The sequence below is a fragment of the Lissotriton vulgaris genome, chromosome 1_1 (genome assembly GCF_964263255.1).
Source record: "Lissotriton vulgaris chromosome 1_1, aLisVul1.2, whole genome shotgun sequence".
In the NCBI taxonomy this organism is placed as follows: Eukaryota; Metazoa; Chordata; class Amphibia; order Caudata; family Salamandridae; genus Lissotriton; species Lissotriton vulgaris.
The window spans coordinates 1152746230-1152749472 of NC_141685.1; the positions used below are offsets into that span (position 1 = coordinate 1152746230).

Sequence of the window (3243 nt, forward strand, 5' to 3'; positions counted from 1 at the left end):
TTCCGGTATTAGACCTTCTGAGCTATGCCCCCAGACCCCTGTAGCCACCCGCAAAAAAGCAGAACACCCCCAAGCAGGCAAAAAGCAGAAATGGACCTACTACCTTCCACTCAGTCCAAATACGCTGTGCAGCTAGGCCCTAACTCCCCTTTTCCACCATGGATTTCCTGAAAAACAAATGCAATCAACATTAGACTGTGGCAGCAGTGCTCCCAGACCCCAAAACCCATCCACAAAAACATGGAAGCCCCCCAAACAGCACCCCAAACACAGGCAAGTGAGCAAAAACTGAAAAAAAATGTCACCATGGATTTGGTCCAAAACACTTGATTCTGGTATTAGACCTTCTGAGCTATGCCCCCAGACCCCTGCAGACACCCGCAAAAAAGCAGAACACCCCCAAGCAGGTAAAAAGCAAAAATGGGCCTACTACCTTCCATTCAGTCCAAATACGCTGTGCAGCTAGGCCCTAACTCCCCTTTTCCACCATGGATTTCCTGAAAAACAAATGCAATCAACATTAGACTGTGCCAGCAGTGCTCCCAGACCCCAAAACCCACCCACAAAAACCTGGAAGCCCCCCAAACAGCACCCCAAACACAGGCAAGTGAGCAAAAACACAAAAACCATTTCACCATGGATTTGGTCCAAAACACTTGATTCCGATATTAGACCTTCCGAGCCATGCCCCCAGACCCCTGCAGCCACCCTCAAAAAAGTAGAACACCCCCAAGCAGGCAAAAAGCAAAAATGGGCCTACTACCTTCCACTCAGTCCAAATACACTGTGCAGCTAGGCTCTAACTCCTGTTTTCCATCATGGATTTCCTGAAAAACAAATGCAATCAACATTAGACTGTGCCAGCAGTGCTCCCAGACCCCCAAACCCACCCAAAAAAACCTGGAAGCCCCCCAAACAGCACTCCAAACACAGGCAAGTGAGCAAAAACGCAAAAAAAAATTCACCATGGATTTGGTCCAAAACACTTGATTCCGATATTAGACCTTCCGAGCTATGCCTCAAGACCCCTGCAGCCACCCGCAAAGAAGCAGAACACCCCCAAACAGGCAAAAAGCAAAAATGGGCCTACTACCTTCAATTCAGTCCAAATACGCTGTACAGCTAGGCTCTAACTCCCCTTTTCCATCATGGATTTCCTGAAAAACAAATGCAATCAACATTAGACTGTGCCAGCAGTGCTCCCAGACCCCCCGACCCAGCACCGCAAATCTAGAACACCCCCAAAGAAACCACCAAAAACCTGCAACACTGGTATATTCAAAACATGGCAAATTGCGCTGTTCACAAAAAACAAACAGCAATTGGTTTCAATAGAGACAGACAGCCATTGCTGTCTACTGCATGCCATCTTCTCATTATTCATTACCTGTTCTACTTTTTGTCCGCATCTTCTTCGGAAAGTGAGGGAGCACAGGGCAGCCTCTCTTTTAAATTTCAGAAGTAGGTCTGTCAACAATCAGCAAGCATGTAGTCAGTCAGTTATTTCAGTCCCACTTGAGGGGACTCGTCTATGAAGACAAAGTTTTTTTTTCTCCATAATCCATCCATCTGCCTTGAGGGAAATGGATAGGGGGAGTCTGGAGGAGGAGGATAGAAGAGCACGATTGAGTTGTGAACTTGTGAACATCTGAATGCAGACTGCGGCACCTTCAAATCAATAAGGAAAATAAGATGAAGACAGTGCTGATGATGTACTTATTGTGATTAGGTGATTAGAGTTTTGTTGTGGTAAAAGTAGCAAAACAAAGAAAGACACACAGGAATAAAAGTGAATAAGTACGGAAAAAAAGGAAGTCATTTTCAGGCCTCGGTGTCAGGGAAGCAGAGCTCGTACTCCAAGTCTACGAATTGAGACGGGAGTAGGTCTGGTGACCGAGAACAACTTCCGTCGGCATCACCTAAGTCGGTGTCCTCTTCTTCCTGCGTGCATTCACGTATTTTGTAATCGGGTGGTATGAAGTGCTGATTCATCTTGATTATTGTTAACCTCCCCACATTTTTGGGTAAAAGGTGGGTCCTTTTTGAAGTAACAATGGCACCAGCAGCACTCAAAACACGTTCAGAAGACACGCTTGCGAGTGGGCAAGACAAATAATTTAGAGCCAGGTTGATGATCAGTCGCCATACAGAGCTTTCCGTATACCAATATCCCAATGGGTTCTAATTATGACAGACCTCTGTTGGGTCATCCAGATAGGCCTGCACCACCGACTCAAGGTTCTCCAGGGTTGATCCACTTTGCGTACCATCTGCGACCTTTTCATCAGTGGACCGAGCTAACCCTTGCTGAGTTAGCCAATCCCCTTCCGACAATATTTGTTTGCTGCCTGGTGCAAGTGAGGATGATGATATGGTTGCTGGTGTCGTTAACGGCTGTGAGGGAAAGTGACTCCCTTCGGCCACGGATTGAGAAGTGGAACTTTATGCCGGATAGCCTGCTGATTCAGTTGTACTTGTGCTTCCTCCTTGAAGGTTCTGCCGCTCTCTTTCAAACCGAGTGGCTGACACAGCTAGCCAATTTTTGTACTTTGAAACATCTGCTTCATCAAAAGGAATGAATGCTTTGCTAGCCACTGCCTTTTTATACCGTGGATCAAGAATAGTGGCACAAATGTAATGTTGTTCTGTATGTATCTTTTTAAGCCTTTCATTGTCAAGTAGGCGCCTTAATAACTTCTCCGCCAAATCATATGCTTCTCGCTTTTCACCATCATCTCGGAACGTTGAACACACCTCCTTCAGTTGGTGCTCTAGCATGCGCAACAATGGGATAGATTTGCTCAAAGAACAGTCCTCCCTGCTGACTTCACGCGTGAAGAGCTCAAAAGGACGAAGCATGTCTGTCAGGCTTGCAATTAGCTTCCATTCCTCCAACTCTAGCCTCATGTCTTTATGAGTAGAACCCAGTTTAAAGACAAACTCATGTATTACCTCCCACTGCTCAGACAGACGCTCAAGCATGTAAAAGGTTGAGTTCCAACGTGTTGCCACCTCCTGGATTAGTCCTTTGACTGGCAGTTTACGTTCATATTGAAGGCTCCTCAGTTGCTTCCGGGCCTTAAAAGAATGGCTGAAATGTGTGCAGATTCTTCGGCAGATGGTCAGTAATTTGACGACTGGTGCTTCTGTTTTCAAGAAGGCTTGCACCACGATGTTAATACTGTGCGCCAAACACGGCACTCTGAAATAGCCGCCGTGCTCCATGGCCTTAACTATATTACT

At 46.3% G+C, this 3243-nt stretch overlaps 1 pseudogene; it reads right to left on the minus strand.

The window, feature by feature from the left end:
- Positions 1–1821: 1821 nt before the first annotated feature.
- On the minus strand, positions 1822–3033 carry LOC147748833 (putative protein ZBED10P; annotated as a pseudogene).
- Between the last annotated feature and the right edge of the window lie 210 nt (positions 3034–3243).